The following is a 17,319-nucleotide window of genomic DNA, read 5'->3' as shown; positions in this document are numbered from 1 at the left end:
TGTAGAGTGGTGAAATACATCCATCGTTTTTCATGAACACTGCCTCAAATGAAGCCTTGTAAAAGAACTCTAGATCCTGTACCGTCACTGTGTGGTAGGGAAAATGCTCTGTTTCAAAGACGAAACTCTTGCAGAGAGTGGTGAAGCCAAACAAGTGGTTCAGTAAATCACGTTTTTTTGGAGTACACAGAAGTGTTCTGTGCTCCTCGTTAGTATAGTGGACAGAATCTCCGCCTGTCACGCGGAAGCCCAGGGTTAGATTTCCCGACGGGGAGAAAGTTATCCTTTTTCAAAGGCAAAGCATAGCCTTCCACATAGCTTGTCACCCAAGAAAGACACATTAAGTTGTTGCAAGGTTTTTGTTGGAGTTTGCTAGCTTAACTGAACATGGACAGACAGGTTATGCAGCGTGAGGTTTCCTCTGTGTGCTGCCGAAATAGCTCAGTTGGGAGAGCGTTAGACTGAAGATCTAAAGGTCCCTGGTTCGATCCCGGGTTTCGGCAGAACACTGAGGGTGTTCTTTGTGCTTGTTGACGTCGTGTTTCTAATCAGCTATTGACATGATAAGTTTATAAGAAATCTTCAAGGTAAGCTTTTGACGTGGGTTCCATGGTGTAATGGTTAGCACTCTGGACTCTGAATCCAGCGATCCGAGTTCAAATCTCGGTGGAACCTTGTTTTCCTTCAAAATACAATTAATTTGAGAAAACAGGGCAAAATAACACATCACCTACCTAAAGAGTCTGTAGAGTGGTGAAATACATCCATTGTTTTTCATGAACACTGCCTCAAATGAAGCCTTGTAAAAGAATTCTAGATCCTGTACCGTCACTGTGTGGTAGGGAAAATGCTCTGTTTCAAAGACGAAACTCTTGCAGAGAGTGGTGAAGCCAAACAAGTGGTTCAGTAAATCACGTTTTTTTGGAGTACACAGAAGTGTTCTGTGCTCCTCGTTAGTATAGTGGACAGTATCTCCACCTGTCACGCGGAAGACCGGGGTTCGTTTCCCCGACGGGGAGAAAGTTATTCTTTTTCAAAGGCAAAGCATAGCCTTCCACATAGCTTGTCACCCAAGAAAGACACATTAAGTTGTTGCAAGGTTTTTGTTGGAGTTTGCTAGCTTAACTGAACATGGACAGACAGGTGATGCAGCGTGAGGTTTCCTCTGTGTGCTGGCGAAAGAGCTCAGTTGGGAGAGTGTTAGACTGAAGATCGAAAGGTCCCTGGTTCGATCCCGGGTTTCGGCAGAACACTGAGGGTGTTCTTTGTGCTTGTTGATGTTGTGTTTCTAATCAGCTATTGACATGATAAGTTTATAAGAAATCTTCAAGGTAAGCTTTCGACGTGGGTTCCATGGTGTAATGGTTAGCACTCTGGACTCTGAATCCAGCGATCTGAGTTCAAATCTCGGTGGAACCTTGTTTTCCTTCAAAATACAGTTAATTTGAGAAAACAGGGCAAAATAACACATCGCCTACCTAAAGATTCTGTAGAGTGTTGAAATACATCCATCGTTTTTCATGAACACTGCCTCAAATGAAGCCTTGTAAAAGAACTCTAGATCCTGTGCCGTCACTGTGTGGTAAGGGAAATGCTCTGTTTCAAAGACGAAACCACTGCAGAGAGTGGTGAAACCTAACAAGTGGTTTAGTAAATCACGTTTTTTGGAGTACACAGTATCGTTCTGTGCTCCTCGTTAGTATAGTGGACAGTATCTCCGCTTGTCACGCGGAAGACCGGGGTTCGAGTCCCCGACTGGGAGAAAGTTATTCTTTTTCAAAGGCAAAGCATAGCCTTCCACATAGCTTTCTACCCAAGAAAGACACATTAAGTTGTTGCAAGGATTTTGTTGGAGCTTGCTAGCTTAACTGAACATGGACAGACAGGTGATGCAGCGTGAGGTTTCTTCTTTGTGCTGCAGAAATAGCTCAGTTGGGAGAGCGTTAGACTGAAGATCTAAAGGTCCCTGGTTCGATCCCGGGTTTTGGCAGAACACTGAGGGTCTTCTTTGTGCTTGTTGACGATGTGTTTCTAATCAGCTTTTGACATGATAAGTTTATAAGAAATCTTCAAGGTAAGCTTTTGACGTGGGTTCCATGGTGTAATGGTTAGCACTCTGGACTCTGAATCCAGTGATCCGAGTTCAAATCTCGGTGGAACCTTGTTTTCCTTCAAAATACAATTAATTTGAGAAAACAGGGCAAAATAACACATCGCCTACCTAAAGATTCTGTAGAGTGTTGAAATACATCCATCGTTTTTCATGAACACTGCCTCAAATGAAGCCTTGTAAAAGAACTCTAGATCCTGTGCCGTCACTGTGTGGTAAGGAAAATGCTCTGTTTCAAAGACGAAACCACTGCAGAGAGTGGTGAAACCTAACAAGTGGTTTAGTAAATCACGTTTTTTGGAGTACACAGTACCGTTCTGTGCTCCTCGTTAGTATAGTGGACAGTATCTCCGCCTGTCACGTGGAAGACCGGGGGTTCGATTCCCCGATGGGGAGAAAGTTATTATTTTTCAAAGGCAAAGCATAGCCTTCCACATAGCTTTCCACCCAAGAAAGACACATTAAGTTGTTGCAAGGATTTTGTTGGAGCTTGCTAGCTTAACTGAACATGGACAGACAGGTGATGCAGCGTGAGGTTTCCTCTGTGTGCTGCCGAAATAGCTCAGTTGGGAGAGCGTTAGACTGAAGATCTAAAGGTCCCTGGTTCGATCCCGGGTTTCGGCAGAACACTGAGGGTCTTCTTTGTGCTTGTTGACGATGTGTTTCTAATCAGCTTTTGACATGATAAGTTTATAAGAAATCTTCAAGGTAAGCTTTTGACGTGGGTTCCATGGTGTAATGGTTAGCACTCTGGACTCTGAATCCAGCGATCCGAGTTCAAATCTCGGTGGAACCTTGTTTTCCTTCAAAATACAATTAATTTGAGAAAACAGGGCAAAATAACACATCACCTACCTAAAGAGTCTGTAGAGTGGTGAAATACATCCATTGTTTTTCATGAACACTGCCTCAAATGAAGCCTTGTAAAAGAACTCTAGATCCAGTACCGTCACTGTGTGGTAGGGAAAATGCTCTGTTTCAAAGACGAAACTCTTGCAGAGAGTGGTGAAGCCAAACAAGTGGTTCAGTAAATCACGTTTTTTTGGAGTACACAGAAGTGTTCTGTGCTCCTCGTTAGTATAGTGGACAGAATCTCCGCCTGTCACGCGGAAGCCCGGGGTTAGATTTCCCGACGGGGAGAAAGTTATCCTTTTTCAAAGGCAAAGCATAGCCTTCCACATAGCTTGTCACCCAAGAAAGACACATTAAGTTGTTGCAAGGTTTTTGTTGGAGTTTGCTAGCTTAACTGAACATGGACAGACAGGTGATACAGCGTGAGGTTTCCTCTGTGTGCTGCCGAAATAGCTCAGTTGGGAGAGCGTTAGACTGAAGATCTAAAGGTCCCTGGTTCGATCCCGGGTTTCGGCAGAACACTGAGGGTCTTCTTTGTGCTTGTTGATGTTGTGTTTCTAATCAGCTTTTGACATGATAAGTTTATAAGAAATCTTCAAGGTAAGCTTTCAATGTGGGTTCCATGGTGTAATGGTTAGCACTCTGGACTCTGAATCCAGTGATCCGAGTTCAAATCTCGGTGGAACCTTGTTTTCCTTCAAAATACAATTAATTTGAGAAAACAGGGCAAAATAACACATCGCCTACCTAAAGAGTCTGTAGAGTGGTGAAATACATCCATCGTTTTTCATGAACACTGCCTCAAATGAAGCCTTGTAAAAGAACTCTAGATCCTGTACCGTCACTGTGTGGTAGGGAAAATGCTCTGTTTCAAAGACGAAACTCTTGCAGAGAGTGGTGAAGCCAAACAAGTGGTTCAGTAAATCACGTTTTTTTGGAGTACACAGAAGCGTTCTGTGCTCCTCGTTAGTATAGTGGACAGAATCTCCGACTTTCACGCGGAAGCCCGGGGTTAGATTTCCCGACGGGGAGAAAGTTATCCTTTTTCAAAGGCAAAGCATAGCCTTCCACATAGCTTGTCACCCAAGAAAGACACATTAAGTTGTTGCAAGGTTTTTGTTGGAGCTTGCTAGCTTAACTGAACATGGACAGACAGGTGATGCAGCGTGAGGTTTCCTCTGTGTGCTGGCGAAATAGCTCAGTTGGGAGAGTGTTAGACTGAAGATCTAAAGGTCCCTGGTTCGATCCCGGGTTTCGGCAGAACACTGAGGGTGTACTTTGTGCTTGTTGACGTTGTGCTTCTAATCAGCTATTGACATGATAAGTTTATAAGAAATCTTCAAGGTAAGCTTTCGACGTGGGTTCCATGGTGTAATGGTTAGCACTCTGGACTCTGAATCCAGCGATCTGAGTTCAAATCTCGGTGGAACCTTGTTTTCCTTCAAAATACAGTTAATTTGAGAAAACAGGGCAAAATAACACATCGCCTACCTAAAGATTCTGTAGAGTGTTGAAATACATCCATCGTTTTTCATGAACACTGCCTCAAATGAAGCCTTGTAAAAGAACTCTAGATCCTGTGCCGTCACTGTGTGGTAAGGAAAATGCTCTGTTTCAAAGACGAAACCACTGCAGAGAGTGGTGAAACCTAACAAGTGGTTTAGTAAATCACGTTTTTTGGAGTACACAGTATCGTTCTGTGCTCCTCGTTAGTATAGTGGACAGTATCTACACCTGTCACGCGGAAGACCGGGGTTCGATTCCCCGACGTGGAGAAAGTTATTCTTTTTCAAAGGCAAAGCATAGCCTTCCACATAGCTTGTCACCCAAGAAAGACACATTAAGTTGTTGCAAGGTTTTTGTTGGAGTTTGCTAGCTTAACTGAACATGGACAGACAGGTGATACAGCGTGAGGTTTCCTCTGTGTGCTGCCGAAATAGCTCAGTTGGGAGAGCGTTAGACTGAAGATCTAAAGGTCCCTGGTTCGATCCCGGGTTTCGGCAGAACACTGAGGGTGTTCTTTGTGCTTGTTGACGTTGTGTTTCTAATCAGCTATTGACATGATAAGTTTATAAGAAATCTTCAAGGTAAGCTTTCGATGTGGGTTCCATGGTGTAATGGTTAGCACTCTGGACTCTGAATCCAGTGATCCGAGTTCAAATCTCGGTGGAACCTTGTTTTCCTTCAAAATACAATTAATTTGAGAAAACAGGGCAAAATAACACATCGCCTACCTAAAGATTCTGTAGAGTGTTGAAATACATCCATGGTTTTTCATGAACACTGCCTCAAATGAAGCCTTGTAAAAGAACTCTAGATCCTGTGCCGTTACTGTGTGGTAAGGAAAATGCTCTGTTTCAAAGACGAAACCACTGCAGAGAGTGGTGAAACCTAACAAGTGGTTTAGTAAATCACGTTTTTTGGAGTACACAGTATCGTTCTGTGCTCCTCGTTAGTATAGTGGACAGTATCTCCGCCTGTCACGCGGAAGACCGGGGTTCGATTCCCCGACGGGGAGAAAGTTTTTCTTTTTCAAAGGCAAAGCATAGCCTTCCACATAGCTTTCTACCCAAGAAAGACACATTAAGTTGTAGCAAGGATTTTGTTGGAGCTTGCTAGCTTAACTGAACATGGACAGACAGGTGATGCAGCGTGAGGTTTCTTCTTTGTGCTGCCGAAATAGCTCAGTTGGGAGAGCGTTAGACTGAAGATCTAAAGGTCCCTGGTTCGATCCCGGGTTTCGGCAGAACACTGAGGGTCTTCTTTGTGCTTGTTGACGATGTGTTTCTAATCAGTTTTTGACATGATAAGTTTATAAGAAATCTTCAAGGTAAGCTTTTGACGTGGGTTCCATGGTGTAATGGTTAGCACTCTGGACTTTGAATCCAGTGATCCGAGTTCAAATCTCGGTGGAACCTTGTTTTCCTTCAAAATACAATTAATTTGAGAAAACAGGGCAAAATAACACATCGCCTACCTAAAGAGTCTGTAGAGTGGTGAAATACATCCATCGTTTTTCATGAACACTGCCTCAAATGAAGCCTTGTAAAAGAACTCTAGATCCTGTACCGTCACTGTGTGGTAGGGAAAATGCTCTGTTTCAAAGACGAAACTCTTGCAGAGAGTGGTGAAGCCAAACAAGTGGTTCAGTAAATCACGTTTTTTTGGAGTACACAGAAGCGTTCTGTGCTCCTCGTTAGTATAGTGGACAGAATCTCTGCCTGTCACGCGGAAGCCCGGGGTTAGATTTCCCGACGGGGAGAAAGTTATCCTTTTTCAAAGGCAAAGCATAGCCTTCCACATAGCTTGTCACCCAAGAAAGACACATTAAGTTGTTGCAAGGTTTTTGTTGGAGTTTGCTAGCTTAACTGAACATGGACAGACAGGTTATGCAGCGTGAGGTTTCCTCTGTGTGCTGCCGAAATAGCTCAGTTGGGAGAGCGTTAGACTGAAGATCTAAAGGTCCCTGGTTCGATCCCGGGTTTCGGCAGAACACTGAGGGTGTTCTTTGTGCTTGTTGACGTCGTGTTTCTAATCAGCTATTGACATGATAAGTTTATAAGAAATCTTCAAGGTAAGCTTTTGACGTGGGTTCCATGGTGTAATGGTTAGCACTCTGGACTCTGAATCCAGCGATCCGAGTTCAAATCTCGGTGGAACCTTGTTTTCCTTCAAAATACAATTAATTTGAGAAAACAGGGCAAAATAACACATCACCTACCTAAAGAGTCTGTAGAGTGGTGAAATACATCCATTGTTTTTCATGAACACTGCCTCAAATGAAGCCTTGTAAAAGAACTCTAGATCCTGTACCGTCACTGTGTGGTAGGGAAAATGCTCTGTTTCAAAGACGAAACTCTTGCAGAGAGTGGTGAAGCCAAACAAGTGGTTCAGTAAATCACGTTTTTTTGGAGTACACAGAAGTGTTCTGTGCTCCTCGTTAGTATAGTGGACAGTATCTCTGCCTGTCACGCGGAAGACTGGGGTTCGTTTCCCCGACGGGGAGAAAGTTATTCTTTTTCAAAGGCAAAGCATAGCCTTCCACATAGCTTTCTACCCAAGAAAGACACATTAAGTTGTTGCAAGGATTTTGTTGGAGCTTGCTAGCTTAACTGAACATGGACAGACAGGTGATGCAGCGTGAGGTTTCTTCTTTGTGCTGCCGAAATAGCTCAGTTGGGAGAGCGTTAGACTGAAGATCTAAAGGTCCCTGGTTCGATCCCGGGTTTCGGCAGAACACTGAGGGTCTTCTTTGTGCTTGTTGACGATGTGTTTCTAATCAGCTTTTGACATGATAAGTTTATAAGAAATCTTCAAGGTAAGCTTTTGACGTGGGTTCCATGGTGTAATGGTTAGCACTCTGGACTTTGAATCCAGTGATCCGAGTTCAAATCTCGGTGGAACCTTGTTTTCCTTCAAAATACAATTAATTTGAGAAAACAGGGCAAAATAACACATCGCCTACCTAAAGAGTCTGTAGAGTGTTGAAATACATCCATGGTTTTTCATGAACACTGCCTCAAATGAAGCCTTGTAAAAGAACTCTAGATCCTGTACCGTCACTGTGTGGTAGGGAAAATGCTCTGTTTCAAAGACGAAACTCTTGCAGAGAGTGGTGAAGCCAAACAAGTGGTTCAGTAAATCACGTTTTTTTGGAGTACACAGAAGCGTTCTGTGCTCCTCGTTAGTATAGTGGACAGAATCTCCGCCTGTCACACGGAAGCCCGGGGTTAGATTTCCCGACGGGGAGAAAGTTATCCTTTTTCAAAGGCAAAGCATAGCCTTCCACATAGCTTTCTACCCAAGAAAGACACATTAAGTTGTTGCAAGGTTTTTGTTGGAGTTTGCTAGCTTAACTGAACATGGACAGACAGGTGATGCAGCGTGAGGTTTCTTCTTTGTGCTGCCGAAATAGCTCAGTTGGGAGAGCGTTAGACTGAAGATCTAAAGGTCCCTGGTTCGATCCCGGGTTTCGGCAGAACACTGAGGGTCTTCTTTGTGCTTGTTGACGATGTGTTTCTAATCAGTTTTTGACATGATAAGTTTATAAGAAATCTTCAAGGTAAGCTTTTGACGTGGGTTCCATGGTGTAATGGTTAGCACTCTGGACTTTGAATCCAGTGATCCGAGTTCAAATCTCGGTGGAACCTTGTTTTCCTTCAAAATACAATTAATTTGAGAAAACAGGGCAAAATAACACATCGCCTACCTAAAGAGTCTGTAGAGTGGTGAAATACATCCATCGTTTTTCATGAACACTGCCTCAAATGAAGCCTTGTAAAAGAACTCTAGATCCTGTACCGTCACTGTGTGGTAGGGAAAACGCTCTGTTTCAAAGACGAAACTCTTGCAGAGAGTGGTGAAACCTAACAAGTGGTTTAGTAAATCACGTTTTTTTGGAGTACACAGTATCGTTCTGTGCTCCTCGTTAGTATAGTGGACAGAATCTCCGCCTGTCACGCGGAAGCCCGGGGTTAGATTTCCCGACGGGGAGAAAGTTATCCTTTTTCAAAGGCAAAGCATAGCCTTCCACATAGCTTGTCACCCAAGAAAGACACATTAAGTTGTTGCAAGGATTTTGTTGGAGCTTGCTAGCTTAACTGAACATGGACAGACAGGTGATGCAGCGTGAGGTTTCTTCTTTGTGCTGCCGAAATAGCTCAGTTGGGAGAGCGTTAGACTGAAGATCTAAAGGTCCCTGGTTCGATCCCGGGTTTCGGCAGAACACTGAGGGTGTTCTTTGTGCTTGTTGACGTTGTGTTTCTAATCAGCTATTGACATGATAAGTTTATAAGAAATCTTCAAGGTAAGCTTTTGACGTGGGTTCCATGGTGTAATGGTTAGCACTCTGGACTTTGAATCCAGTGATCCGAGTTCAAATCTCGGTGGAACCTTGTTTTCCTTCAAAATACAATTAATTTGAGAAAACAGGGCAAAATAACACATCGCCTACCTAAAGAGTCTGTAGAGTGGTGAAATACATCCATCGTTTTTCATGAACACTGCCTCAAATGAAGCCTTGTAAAAGAACTCTAGATCCTGTACCGTCACTGTGTGGTAGGGAAAATGCTCTGTTTCAAAGACGAAACTCTTGCAGAGAGTGGTGAAGCCAAACAAGTGGTTCAGTAAATCACATTTTTTTGGAGTACACAGAAGCGTTCTGTGCTCCTCGTTAGTATAGTGGACAGAATCTCCGCCTGTCACACGGAAGCCCGGGGTTAGATTTCCCGACGGGGAGAAAGTTATCCTTTTTCAAAGGCAAAGCATAGCCTTCCACATAGCTTGTCACCCAAGAAAGACACATTAAGTTGTTGCAAGGTTTTTGTTGGAGTTTGCTAGCTTAACTGAACATGGACAGACAGGTGATGCAGCGTGAGGTTTCTTCTTTGTGCTGCCGAAATAGCTCAGTTGGGAGAGTGTTAGACTGAAGATCTAAAGGTCCCTGGTTCGATCCCGGGTTTCGGCAGAACACTGAGGGTGTTCTTTGTGCTTGTTGACGTTGTGCTTCTAATCAGCTATTGACATGATAAGTTTATAAGAAATCTTCAAGGTAAGCTTTCGACGTGGGTTCCATGGTGTAATGGTTAGCACTCTGGACTCTGAATCCAGCGATCTGAGTTCAAATCTCGGTGGAACCTTGTTTTCCTTCAAAATACAGTTAATTTGAGAAAACAGGGCAAAATAACACATCGCCTACCTAAAGATTCTGTAGAGTGTTGAAATACATCCATCGTTTTTCATGAACACTGCCTCAAATGAAGCCTTGTAAAAGAACTCTAGATCCTGTGCCGTCACTGTGTGGTAAGGAAAATGCTCTGTTTCAAAGACGAAACCACTGCAGAGAGTGGTGAAACCTAACAAGTGGTTTAGTAAATCACGTTTTTTGGAGTACACAGTATCGTTCTGTGCTCCTCGTTAGTATAGTGGACAGTATCTCCACCTGTCACGCGGAAGACCGGGGTTCGATTCCCCGACGTGGAGAAAGTTATTCTTTTTCAAAGGCAAAGCATAGCCTTCCACATAGCTTGTCACCCAAGAAAGACACATTAAGTTGTTGCAAGGTTTTTGTTGGAGTTTGCTAGCTTAACTGAACATGGACAGACAGGTGATGCAGCGTGAGGTTTCTTCTTTGTGCTGCCGAAATAGCTCAGTTGGGAGAGCGTTAGACTGAAGATCTAAAGGTCCCTGGTTCGATCCCGGGTTTCGGCAGAACACTGAGGGTGTTCTTTGTGCTTGTTGACGTTGTGTTTCTAATCAGCTATTGACATGATAAGTTTATAAGAAATCTTCAAGGTAAGCTTTCGATGTGGGTTCCATGGTGTAATGGTTAGCACTCTGGACTCTGAATCCAGTGATCCCAGTTCAAATCTCGGTGGAACCTTGTTTTCCTTCAAAATACAATTAATTTGAGAAAACAGGGCAAAATAACACATCGCCTACCTAAAGATTCTGTAGAGTGTTGAAATACATCCATGGTTTTTCATGAACACTGCCTCAAATGAAGCCTTGTAAAAGAACTCTAGATCCTGTGCCGTTACTGTGTGGTAAGGAAAATGCTCTGTTTCAAAGACGAAACCACTGCAGAGAGTGGTGAAACCTAACAAGTGGTTTAGTAAATCACGTTTTTTGGAGTACACAGTATCGTTCTGTGCTCCTCGTTAGTATAGTGGACAGTATCTCCGCCTGTCACGCGGAAGACCGGGGTTCGATTCCCCGACGGGGAGAAAGTTTTTCTTTTTCAAAGGCAAAGCATAGCCTTCCACATAGCTTTCTACCGAAGAAAGACACATTAAGTTGTTGCAAGGATTTTGTTGGAGCTTGCTAGCTTAACTGAACATGGACAGACAGGTGATGCAGCGTGAGGTTTCTTCTTTGTGCTGCCGAAATAGCTCAGTTGGGAGAGCGTTAGACTGAAGATCTAAAGGTCCCTGGTTCGATCCCGGGTTTCGGCAGAACACTGAGGGTCTTCTTTGTGCTTGTTGACGATGTGTTTCTAATCAGTTTTTGACATGATAAGTTTATAAGAAATCTTCAAGGTAAGCTTTTGACGTGGGTTCCATGGTGTAATGGTTAGCACTCTGGACTTTGAATCCAGTGATCCGAGTTCAAATCTCGGTGGAACCTTGTTTTCCTTCAAAATACAATTAATTTGAGAAAACAGGGCAAAATAACACATCGCCTACCTAAAGAGTCTGTAGAGTGGTGAAATACATCCATCGTTTTTCATGAACACTGCCTCAAATGAAGCCTTGTAAAAGAACTCTAGATCCTGTACCGTCACTGTGTGGTAGGGAAAATGCTCTGTTTCAAAGACGAAACTCTTGCAGAGAGTGGTGAAGCCAAACAAGTGGTTCAGTAAATCACGTTTTTTTGGAGTACACAGAAGCGTTCTGTGCTCCTCGTTAGTATAGTGGACAGAATCTCCGCCTGTCACGCGGAAGCCCGGGGTTAGATTTCCCGACGGGGAGAAAGTTATCCTTTTTCAAAGGCAAAGCATAGCCTTCCACATAGCTTGTCACCCAAGAAAGACACATTAAGTTGTTGCAAGGTTTTTGTTGGAGTTTGCTAGCTTAACTGAACATGGACAGACAGGTTATGCAGCGTGAGGTTTCCTCTGTGTGCTGCCGAAATAGCTCAGTTGGGAGAGCGTTAGACTGAAGATCTAAAGGTCCCTGGTTCGATCCCGGGTTTCGGCAGAACACTGAGGGTGTTCTTTGTGCTTGTTGACGTCGTGTTTCTAATCAGCTATTGACATGGTTAGTTTATAAGAAATCTTCAAGGTAAGCTTTTGACGTGGGTTCCATGGTGTAATGGTTAGCACTCTGGACTCTGAATCCAGCGATCCGAGTTCAAATCTCGGTGGAACCTTGTTTTCCTTCAAAATACAATTAATTTGAGAAAACAGGGCAAAATAACACATCACCTACCTAAAGAGTCTGTAGAGTGGTGAAATACATCCATTGTTTTTCATGAACACTGCCTCAAATGAAGCCTTGTAAAAGAACTCTAGATCCTGTACCGTCACTGTGTGGTAGGGAAAATGCTCTGTTTCAAAGACGAAACTCTTGCAGAGAGTGGTGAAGCCAAACAAGTGGTTCAGTAAATCACGTTTTTTTGGAGTACACAGAAGTGTTCTATGCTCCTCGTTAGTATAGTGGACAGAATCTCCGCCTGTCACACGGAAGCCCGGGGTTAGATTTCCCGACGGGGAGAAAGTTATCCTTTTTCAAAGGCAAAGCATAGCCTTCCACATAGCTTGTCACCCAAGAAAGACACATTAAGTTGTTGCAAGGTTTTTGTTGGAGTTTGCTAGCTTAACTGAACATGGACAGACAGGTGATGCAGCGTGAGGTTTCTTCTTTGTGCTGCCGAAATAGCTCAGTTGGGAGAGCGTTAGACTGAAGATCTAAAGGTCCCTGGTTCGATCCCGGGTTTTGGCAGAACACTGAGGGTCTTCTTTGTGCTTGTTGACGATGTGTTTCTAATCAGCTTTTGACAAGATAAGTTTATAAGAAATCTTCAAGGTAAGCTTTTGACGTGGGTTCCATGGTGTAATGGTTAGCACTCTGGACCCTGAATCCAGTGATCCGAGTTCAAATCTCGGTGGAACCTTGTTTTCCTTCAAAATACAATTAATTTGAGAAAACAGGGCAAAATAACACATCGCCTACCTAAAGATTCTGTAGAGTGTTGAAATACATCCATGGTTTTTCATGAACACTGCCTCAAATGAAGCCTTGTAAAAGAACTCTAGATCCTGTGCCGTTACTGTGTGGTAAGGAAAATGCTCTGTTTCAAAGACGAAACCACTGCAGAGAGTGGTGAAACCTAACAAGTGGTTTAGTAAATCACGTTTTTTGGAGTACACAGTATCGTTCTGTGCTCCTCGTTAGTATAGTGGACAGTATCTCCGCCTGTCACGCGGAAGACCGGGGTTCGATTCCCCGACGGGGAGAAAGTTTTTCTTTTTCAAAGGCAAAGCATAGCCTTCCACATAGCTTTCTACCCAAGAAAGACACATTAAGTTGTTGCAAGGATTTTGTTGGAGCTTGCTAGCTTAACTGAACATGGACAGACAGGTGATGCAGCGTGAGGTTTCTTCTTTGTGCTGCCGAAATAGCTCAGTTGGGAGAGCGTTAGACTGAAGATCTAAAGGTCCCTGGTTCGATCCCGGGTTTTGGCAGAACACTGAGGGTCTTCTTTGTGCTTGTTGACGATGTGTTTCTAATCAGCTTTTGACATGATAAGTTTATAAGAAATCTTCAAGGTAAGCTTTCAATGTGGGTTCCATGGTGTAATGGTTAGCACTCTGGACTCTGAATCCAGCGATCTGAGTTCAAATCTCGGTGGAACCTTGTTTTCCTTCAAAATACAGTTAATTTGAGAAAACAGGGCAAAATCACACATCACCTACCTAAAGAGTCTGTAGAGTGGTGAAATACATCCATTGTTTTTCATGAACACTGCCTCAAATGAAGCCTTGTAAAAGAACTCTAGATCCTGTACCGTCACTGTGTGGTAGGGAAAATGCTCTGTTTCAAAGACGAAACTCTTGCAGAGAGTGGTGAAACCTAACAAGTGGTTTAGTAAATCACGTTTTTTGGAGTACACAGTATCGTTCTGTGCTCCTCGTTAGTATAGTGGACAGAATCTCCGCCTTTCACGCGGAAGCCCGGGGTTAGATTTCCCGGCGGGGAGAAAGTTATCCTTTTTCAAAGGCAAAGCATAGCCTTCCACATAGCTTGTCACCCAAGAAAGACACATTAAGTTGTTGCAAGGTTTTTGTTGGAGCTTGCTAGCTTAACTGAACATGGACAGACAGGTGATGCAGCGTGAGGATTCCTCTGTGTGCTGCCGAAATAGCTCAGTTGGGAAAGCGTTAGACTGAAGATCTAAAGGTCCCTGGTTCGATCCCGGGTTTCGGCAGAACACTGAGGGTGTTCTTTGTGCTTGTTGATGTTGTGTTTCTAATCAGCTATTGACATGATAAGTTTATAAGAAATCTTCAAGGTAAGCTTTCGACGTGGGTTCCATGGTGTAATGGTTAGCACTCTGGACTCTGAATCCAGCGATCTGAGTTCAAATCTCGGTAGAACCTTGTTTTCCTTCAAAATACAGTTAATTTGAGAAAACAGGGCAAAATAACACATCGCCTACCTAAAGATTCTGTAGAGTGTTGAAATACATCCATCGTTTTTCATGAACACTGCCTCAAATGAAGCCTTGTAAAAGAACTCTAGATCCTGTGCCGTCACTGTGTGGTAAGGGAAATGCTCTGTTTTAAAGACGAAACCACTGCAGAGAGTGGTGAAACCTAACAAGTGGTTTAGTAAATCACGTTTTTTGGAGTACACAGTATCGTTCTGTGCTCCTCGTTAGTATAGTGGACAGTATCTCCGCTTGTCACGCGGAAGACCGGGGTTCGATTCCCCGACTGGGAGAAAGTTATTCTTTTTCAAAGGCAAAGCATAGCCTTCCACATAGCTTTCTACCCAAGAAAGACACATTAAGTTGTTGCAAGGATTTTGTTGGAGCTTGCTAGCTTAACTGAACATGGACAGACAGGTGATGCAGCGTGAGGTTTCTTCTTTGTGCTGCCGAAATAGCTCAGTTGGGAGAGCGTTAGACTAAAGATCTAAAGGTCCCTGGTTCGATCCTGGGTTTCGGCAGAACACTGAGGGTCTTCTTTGTGCTTGTTGACGTTGTGTTTCTAACCAGCTTTTGACATGATAAGTTTATAAGAAATCTTCAAGGTAAGCTTTTGACGTGGGTTCCATGGTGTAATGGTTAGCACTCTGGACTCTGAATCCAGCGATCCGAGTTCAAATCTCGGTGGAACCTTGTTTTCCTTCAAAATACAGTTAATTTGAGAAAACAGGGCAAAATAACACATCAACCACCTAAAGAGTCTGTAGAGTGGTGAAATACATCCATTGTTTTTCATGAACACTGCCTCAAATGAAGCCTTGTAAAAGAACTCTGGATCCTGTACCGTCACTGTGTGGTAGGGAAAATGCTCTGTTTCAAAGACGAAACTCTTGCAGAAAGTGGTGAAACCTAACAAGTGGTTTAGTAAATCACGTTTTTTGGAGTACACAGTATCGTTCTGTGCTTCTCGTTAGTATAGTGGACAGTATCTCCGCCTGTCACGCGGAAGACCGGGGTTCGTTTCCCCGACGGGGAGAAAGTTATTCTTTTTCAAAGGCAAAGCATAGCCTTCCACATAGCTTTCTACCCAAGAAAGACACATTAAGTTGTTGCAAGGATTTTGTTGGAGCTTGCTAGCTTAACTGAACATGGACAGACAGGTGATGCAGCGTGAGGTTTCCTCTGTGTGCTGGCGAAATAGCTCAGTTGGGAGAGTGTTAGACTGAAAATCTAAAGGTCCCTGGTTCGATCCCGGGTTTCGGCAGAACACTGAGGGTGTTCTTTGTGCTTGTTGACGTTGTGTTTCTAATCAGCTATTGACATGATAAGTTTATAAGAAATCTTCAAGGTAAGCTTTCGACGTGGGTTCCATGGTGTAATGGTTAGCACTCTGAACTCTGAATCCAGCGATCTGAGTTCAAATCTCGGTGGAACCTTGTTTTCCTTCAAAATACAGTTAATTTGAGAAAACAGGGCAAAATCACACATCACCTACCTAAAGAGTCTGTAGAGTGGTGAAATACATCCATTGTTTTTCATGAACACTGCCTCAAATGAAGCCTTGTAAAAGAACTCTAGATCCTGTACCGTCACTGTGTGGTAGGGAAAATGCTCTGTTTCAAAGACGAAACTCTTGCAGAGAGTGGTGAAACCTAACAAGTGGTTTAGTAAATCACGTTTTTTGGAGTACACAGTATCGTTCTGTGCTCCTCGTTAGTATAGTGGACAGAATCTCCGCCTTTCACGCGGAAGCCCGGGGTTAGATTTCCCGGCGGGGAGAAAGTTATCCTTTTTCAAAGGCAAAGCATAGCCTTCCACATAGCTTGTCACCCAAGAAAGACACATTAAGTTGTTGCAAGGTTTTTGTTGGAGCTTGCTAGCTTAACTGAACATGGACAGACAGGTGATGCAGCGTGAGGATTCCTCTGTGTGCTGCCGAAATAGCTCAGTTGGGAAAGCGTTAGACTGAAGATCTAAAGGTCCCTGGTTCGATCCCAGGTTTCGGCAGAACGCTGAGGGTCTTCTTTGTGCTTGTTGACGATGTGTTTCTAATCAGCTTTTGACATGATAAGTTTATAAGAAATCTTCAAGGTAAGCTTTTGACGTGGGTTCCATGGTGTAATGGTTAGCACTCTGGACTCTGAATCCAGCGATCCGAGTTCAAATCTCGGTGGAACCTTGTTTTCCTTCAAAATACAATTAATTTGAGAAAACAGGGCAAAATAACACATCACCTACCTAAAGAGTCTGTAGAGTGGTGAAATACATCCATTGTTTTTCATGAACACTGCCTCAAATGAAGCCTTGTAAAAGAACTCTAGATCCTGTACCGTCACTGTGTGGTAGGGAAAATGCTCTGTTTCAAAGACGAAACTCTTGCAGAGAGTGGTGAAGCCAAACAAGTGGTTCAGTAAATCACGTTTTTTTGGAGTACACAGAAGTGTTCTGTGCTCCTCGTTAGTATAGTGGACAGAATCTCCGCCTGTCACGCGGAAGCCCGGGGTTAGATTTCCCGACGGGGAGAAAGTTATCCTTTTTCAAAGGCAAATCATAGCCTTCCACATAGCTTGTCACCCAAGAAAGACACATTAAGTTGTTGCAAGGTTTTTGTTGGAGTTTGCTAGCTTAACTGAACATGGACAGACAGGTGATGCAGCGTGAGGTTTCCACAGTGTGCTGGAGAAATAGCTCAGTTGGGAGAGTGTTAGACTGAAGATCTAAAGGTCCCTGGTTCGATCCCGGGTTTCGGCAGAACACTGAGGGTGTTCTTTGTGCTTGTTGACGTTGTGTTTCTAATCAGCTATTGACATGATAAGTTTATAAGAAATCTTCAAGGTAAGCTTTCGATGTGGGTTCCATGGTGTAATGGTTAGCACTCTGGACTCTGAATCCAGTGATCTGAGTTCAAATCTCGGTGGACCCTTGTTTTCCTTCAAAATACAGTTAATTTGAGAAAACAGGGCAAAATAACACATCGCCTACCTAAAGATTCTGTAGAGTGTTGAAATACATCCATCGTTTTTCATGAACACTGCCTCAAATGAAGCCTTGTAAAAGAACTCTAGATCCTGTGCCGTCACTGTGTGGTAAGGAAAATGCTCTGTTTCAAAGACGAAACCACTGCAGAGAGTGGTGAAACCTAACAAGTGGTTTAGTAAATCACGTTTTTTGGAGTACACAGCATCGTTCTGTGCTCCTCGTTAGTATAG

General features: G+C 43.4%; 41 non-coding genes across 41 annotated transcripts; all 41 read left to right on the top strand.

Moving 5' to 3' along the window:
* Positions 1-430: 430 nt before the first annotated feature.
* On the top strand, positions 431-503 carry trnaf-gaa (transfer RNA phenylalanine (anticodon GAA)). The gene has a single exon. It is a non-coding gene; the product is annotated as a tRNA-Phe (tRNA).
* Positions 504-603: 100 nt separating this feature from the next.
* Positions 604-675, top strand: trnaq-cug (transfer RNA glutamine (anticodon CUG)). The gene has a single exon. It is a non-coding gene; the product is annotated as a tRNA-Gln (tRNA).
* A 672-nt stretch (positions 676-1,347) lies between these two features.
* trnaq-cug (transfer RNA glutamine (anticodon CUG)) lies at positions 1,348-1,419 on the top strand. The gene has a single exon. It is a non-coding gene; the product is annotated as a tRNA-Gln (tRNA).
* A 671-nt stretch (positions 1,420-2,090) lies between these two features.
* Positions 2,091-2,162, top strand: trnaq-cug (transfer RNA glutamine (anticodon CUG)). Its single transcript has one exon. It is a non-coding gene; the product is annotated as a tRNA-Gln (tRNA).
* Positions 2,163-2,661: 499 nt separating this feature from the next.
* On the top strand, positions 2,662-2,734 carry trnaf-gaa (transfer RNA phenylalanine (anticodon GAA)). Its single transcript has one exon. It is a non-coding gene; the product is annotated as a tRNA-Phe (tRNA).
* A 100-nt stretch (positions 2,735-2,834) lies between these two features.
* Positions 2,835-2,906, top strand: trnaq-cug (transfer RNA glutamine (anticodon CUG)). The gene has a single exon. It is a non-coding gene; the product is annotated as a tRNA-Gln (tRNA).
* Positions 2,907-3,405: 499 nt separating this feature from the next.
* On the top strand, positions 3,406-3,478 carry trnaf-gaa (transfer RNA phenylalanine (anticodon GAA)). Its single transcript has one exon. It is a non-coding gene; the product is annotated as a tRNA-Phe (tRNA).
* A 100-nt stretch (positions 3,479-3,578) lies between these two features.
* On the top strand, positions 3,579-3,650 carry trnaq-cug (transfer RNA glutamine (anticodon CUG)). The gene has a single exon. It is a non-coding gene; the product is annotated as a tRNA-Gln (tRNA).
* Positions 3,651-4,322: 672 nt separating this feature from the next.
* Positions 4,323-4,394, top strand: trnaq-cug (transfer RNA glutamine (anticodon CUG)). Its single transcript has one exon. It is a non-coding gene; the product is annotated as a tRNA-Gln (tRNA).
* Positions 4,395-4,892: 498 nt separating this feature from the next.
* On the top strand, positions 4,893-4,965 carry trnaf-gaa (transfer RNA phenylalanine (anticodon GAA)). Its single transcript has one exon. It is a non-coding gene; the product is annotated as a tRNA-Phe (tRNA).
* A 100-nt stretch (positions 4,966-5,065) lies between these two features.
* On the top strand, positions 5,066-5,137 carry trnaq-cug (transfer RNA glutamine (anticodon CUG)). Its single transcript has one exon. It is a non-coding gene; the product is annotated as a tRNA-Gln (tRNA).
* Positions 5,138-5,635: 498 nt separating this feature from the next.
* trnaf-gaa (transfer RNA phenylalanine (anticodon GAA)) lies at positions 5,636-5,708 on the top strand. The gene has a single exon. It is a non-coding gene; the product is annotated as a tRNA-Phe (tRNA).
* Positions 5,709-5,808: 100 nt separating this feature from the next.
* trnaq-uug (transfer RNA glutamine (anticodon UUG)) lies at positions 5,809-5,880 on the top strand. Its single transcript has one exon. It is a non-coding gene; the product is annotated as a tRNA-Gln (tRNA).
* Positions 5,881-6,379: 499 nt separating this feature from the next.
* On the top strand, positions 6,380-6,452 carry trnaf-gaa (transfer RNA phenylalanine (anticodon GAA)). Its single transcript has one exon. It is a non-coding gene; the product is annotated as a tRNA-Phe (tRNA).
* A 100-nt stretch (positions 6,453-6,552) lies between these two features.
* trnaq-cug (transfer RNA glutamine (anticodon CUG)) lies at positions 6,553-6,624 on the top strand. The gene has a single exon. It is a non-coding gene; the product is annotated as a tRNA-Gln (tRNA).
* A 499-nt stretch (positions 6,625-7,123) lies between these two features.
* Positions 7,124-7,196, top strand: trnaf-gaa (transfer RNA phenylalanine (anticodon GAA)). Its single transcript has one exon. It is a non-coding gene; the product is annotated as a tRNA-Phe (tRNA).
* A 100-nt stretch (positions 7,197-7,296) lies between these two features.
* Positions 7,297-7,368, top strand: trnaq-uug (transfer RNA glutamine (anticodon UUG)). The gene has a single exon. It is a non-coding gene; the product is annotated as a tRNA-Gln (tRNA).
* Positions 7,369-7,867: 499 nt separating this feature from the next.
* trnaf-gaa (transfer RNA phenylalanine (anticodon GAA)) lies at positions 7,868-7,940 on the top strand. The gene has a single exon. It is a non-coding gene; the product is annotated as a tRNA-Phe (tRNA).
* Positions 7,941-8,040: 100 nt separating this feature from the next.
* trnaq-uug (transfer RNA glutamine (anticodon UUG)) lies at positions 8,041-8,112 on the top strand. The gene has a single exon. It is a non-coding gene; the product is annotated as a tRNA-Gln (tRNA).
* Positions 8,113-8,611: 499 nt separating this feature from the next.
* trnaf-gaa (transfer RNA phenylalanine (anticodon GAA)) lies at positions 8,612-8,684 on the top strand. The gene has a single exon. It is a non-coding gene; the product is annotated as a tRNA-Phe (tRNA).
* Positions 8,685-8,784: 100 nt separating this feature from the next.
* On the top strand, positions 8,785-8,856 carry trnaq-uug (transfer RNA glutamine (anticodon UUG)). The gene has a single exon. It is a non-coding gene; the product is annotated as a tRNA-Gln (tRNA).
* A 499-nt stretch (positions 8,857-9,355) lies between these two features.
* Positions 9,356-9,428, top strand: trnaf-gaa (transfer RNA phenylalanine (anticodon GAA)). Its single transcript has one exon. It is a non-coding gene; the product is annotated as a tRNA-Phe (tRNA).
* A 100-nt stretch (positions 9,429-9,528) lies between these two features.
* On the top strand, positions 9,529-9,600 carry trnaq-cug (transfer RNA glutamine (anticodon CUG)). The gene has a single exon. It is a non-coding gene; the product is annotated as a tRNA-Gln (tRNA).
* Positions 9,601-10,098: 498 nt separating this feature from the next.
* Positions 10,099-10,171, top strand: trnaf-gaa (transfer RNA phenylalanine (anticodon GAA)). The gene has a single exon. It is a non-coding gene; the product is annotated as a tRNA-Phe (tRNA).
* A 100-nt stretch (positions 10,172-10,271) lies between these two features.
* On the top strand, positions 10,272-10,343 carry trnaq-cug (transfer RNA glutamine (anticodon CUG)). The gene has a single exon. It is a non-coding gene; the product is annotated as a tRNA-Gln (tRNA).
* A 498-nt stretch (positions 10,344-10,841) lies between these two features.
* On the top strand, positions 10,842-10,914 carry trnaf-gaa (transfer RNA phenylalanine (anticodon GAA)). The gene has a single exon. It is a non-coding gene; the product is annotated as a tRNA-Phe (tRNA).
* Positions 10,915-11,014: 100 nt separating this feature from the next.
* Positions 11,015-11,086, top strand: trnaq-uug (transfer RNA glutamine (anticodon UUG)). The gene has a single exon. It is a non-coding gene; the product is annotated as a tRNA-Gln (tRNA).
* Positions 11,087-11,585: 499 nt separating this feature from the next.
* On the top strand, positions 11,586-11,658 carry trnaf-gaa (transfer RNA phenylalanine (anticodon GAA)). Its single transcript has one exon. It is a non-coding gene; the product is annotated as a tRNA-Phe (tRNA).
* A 100-nt stretch (positions 11,659-11,758) lies between these two features.
* Positions 11,759-11,830, top strand: trnaq-cug (transfer RNA glutamine (anticodon CUG)). Its single transcript has one exon. It is a non-coding gene; the product is annotated as a tRNA-Gln (tRNA).
* Positions 11,831-12,329: 499 nt separating this feature from the next.
* Positions 12,330-12,402, top strand: trnaf-gaa (transfer RNA phenylalanine (anticodon GAA)). Its single transcript has one exon. It is a non-coding gene; the product is annotated as a tRNA-Phe (tRNA).
* Positions 12,403-12,502: 100 nt separating this feature from the next.
* trnaq-cug (transfer RNA glutamine (anticodon CUG)) lies at positions 12,503-12,574 on the top strand. The gene has a single exon. It is a non-coding gene; the product is annotated as a tRNA-Gln (tRNA).
* Positions 12,575-13,072: 498 nt separating this feature from the next.
* Positions 13,073-13,145, top strand: trnaf-gaa (transfer RNA phenylalanine (anticodon GAA)). The gene has a single exon. It is a non-coding gene; the product is annotated as a tRNA-Phe (tRNA).
* Positions 13,146-13,245: 100 nt separating this feature from the next.
* Positions 13,246-13,317, top strand: trnaq-cug (transfer RNA glutamine (anticodon CUG)). Its single transcript has one exon. It is a non-coding gene; the product is annotated as a tRNA-Gln (tRNA).
* A 498-nt stretch (positions 13,318-13,815) lies between these two features.
* trnaf-gaa (transfer RNA phenylalanine (anticodon GAA)) lies at positions 13,816-13,888 on the top strand. Its single transcript has one exon. It is a non-coding gene; the product is annotated as a tRNA-Phe (tRNA).
* A 100-nt stretch (positions 13,889-13,988) lies between these two features.
* On the top strand, positions 13,989-14,060 carry trnaq-cug (transfer RNA glutamine (anticodon CUG)). Its single transcript has one exon. It is a non-coding gene; the product is annotated as a tRNA-Gln (tRNA).
* Positions 14,061-14,558: 498 nt separating this feature from the next.
* On the top strand, positions 14,559-14,631 carry trnaf-aaa (transfer RNA phenylalanine (anticodon AAA)). The gene has a single exon. It is a non-coding gene; the product is annotated as a tRNA-Phe (tRNA).
* Positions 14,632-14,731: 100 nt separating this feature from the next.
* trnaq-cug (transfer RNA glutamine (anticodon CUG)) lies at positions 14,732-14,803 on the top strand. The gene has a single exon. It is a non-coding gene; the product is annotated as a tRNA-Gln (tRNA).
* A 671-nt stretch (positions 14,804-15,474) lies between these two features.
* On the top strand, positions 15,475-15,546 carry trnaq-cug (transfer RNA glutamine (anticodon CUG)). The gene has a single exon. It is a non-coding gene; the product is annotated as a tRNA-Gln (tRNA).
* Positions 15,547-16,044: 498 nt separating this feature from the next.
* trnaf-gaa (transfer RNA phenylalanine (anticodon GAA)) lies at positions 16,045-16,117 on the top strand. Its single transcript has one exon. It is a non-coding gene; the product is annotated as a tRNA-Phe (tRNA).
* Positions 16,118-16,217: 100 nt separating this feature from the next.
* On the top strand, positions 16,218-16,289 carry trnaq-cug (transfer RNA glutamine (anticodon CUG)). Its single transcript has one exon. It is a non-coding gene; the product is annotated as a tRNA-Gln (tRNA).
* Positions 16,290-16,960: 671 nt separating this feature from the next.
* On the top strand, positions 16,961-17,033 carry trnaq-cug (transfer RNA glutamine (anticodon CUG)). The gene has a single exon. It is a non-coding gene; the product is annotated as a tRNA-Gln (tRNA).
* Positions 17,034-17,319: the final 286 nt, after the last annotated feature.

This window comes from Astyanax mexicanus, chromosome 8 (genome assembly GCF_023375975.1).
Source record: "Astyanax mexicanus isolate ESR-SI-001 chromosome 8, AstMex3_surface, whole genome shotgun sequence".
NCBI lineage: Eukaryota > Metazoa > Chordata > Actinopteri > Characiformes > Acestrorhamphidae > Astyanax > Astyanax mexicanus.
Note: the sequence above shows the minus strand (reverse complement) of the source record. Positions and strands in the feature narration are given on the sequence as shown.